We start from the raw sequence: 1,562 nt of genomic DNA, 5'->3' as shown, positions 1-1,562 counted from the left end.
ACCCATACCAATTTTACCAAAATCCGACCTCAACTCGACCCTCAAATCTACAAATCTAATTTCCAAATTTCTAAGTTCCAATCTCCGATTTACACATCAAAATCATGTAATCTAGTCGGATTATTCGATGATAATTCGATATTATGGAGTAGAAATAATCACAAGGGACTTACCTCAAGTTTTCCTTGAAAATATATCAAAATCGCCTTTCCCCAAGCTCCAATTTGTCAAAAATAGCAAATGGGATGAAGTCCCTATTTTTATAATTCTGCCCAGACATCCTCGGTTCTGCCTCGATCTTGGCCCTCGATCTTGGCCTTCGATCGAGGTCCTCGATCCTGGTCCTCGGTCCTGCCTTCGATCCTGGTCCTCGGTCCTACCTTCGATTATGACTTCGACTTGGCCTTCGACCGTGACCCTCGACCCTGGGCTCGATCATGCCTTCGATCGTGGCCCTCGACCCTGAGCTCGATCTGGGCTTCGATCGTGGCCCTCGACCCTGAGCTCGATTTGGGCTTCGATCGTGGCCCTCGACCCTGAGCTCGATCTGGGCTTGATTTCTGGGCAGAAGCAATTTCCAACAGAAGGAAATTGCAGCAGCTGTTCTAGTTCAATTTTTTGATCTGTTAACCATCCGAAACTCACCCGAGGCCCTCGGGACCTCAACCAAATATACCAACAAGTCCTAAAATATCATACGAACTTAGTCGAATCCTCAAATCACCTCAAACAACGCTAAAATCACGAATTACACCCTAATTCAAGCCTAATAAACATTGGAATTTCTAATTTCTACAAACAACTCCGGAACCTAACAAATCACGTCCGATTGACCTCAAATTTTACACACAAGTCCTAAATGACATAACAGAGGTATTCCAATTTTCAGAATCGGATTCCGACCCCGATATCAAAAAGTCAACCCCCCGGTCAAACTTCTCAAAAATAAAACTTTCGGCATTTCAAGCCTAATTCCTCTACGGACTCCCCAAATAATATTTCGGACACGCTCCTAAGCCTAAAATCACCATACGGAGCTATTGGAATCATCAAAATTCAAATCAGAGGTCGTTTACATATAGGTCCATATCCGGTCCACTTTTCTAACTTAAAATTTTCAATTATGAGACTAAGTGTCTCATTTCACTCTGAGTTCCTTCCGGACTCGAACCAACTAACCCGATATAACATAATATAGCTGAATAACACAAAAAGAAGTAGGAATGGGGAAAATAGGGTTATAACTCTCGAAACGACCGGCCGGGTCGTTACATCCTCCCCCTCTTAAACATCCGTTCGTCCTCGAACGGGTCTAGAAACATACCTGGAGTCTCGAATAGGCATGGATATCTGCTCCGCATCTCCTGCTCGGTCTCCCAAGTGGCCTCCTCCACAGGCTGACCTCTTCATTGCACCTTCACTGAAGCTATATCCTTTGACCTCAACCTTCGAACCTGCCGATCCAAAATAGCCACCGGCTCCACATCATAAATCATATCACCCTCTAACTGAACCGTGCTGAAATCCAAAACATGGGACGGATCTCCAATATACTTTCGGAG

The sequence above is a fragment of the Nicotiana tabacum genome, unplaced genomic scaffold (genome assembly GCF_000715075.1).
Source record: "Nicotiana tabacum cultivar K326 unplaced genomic scaffold, ASM71507v2 Un00002, whole genome shotgun sequence".
In the NCBI taxonomy this organism is placed as follows: domain Eukaryota; kingdom Viridiplantae; phylum Streptophyta; class Magnoliopsida; order Solanales; family Solanaceae; genus Nicotiana; species Nicotiana tabacum.
Note: the sequence above shows the minus strand (reverse complement) of the source record.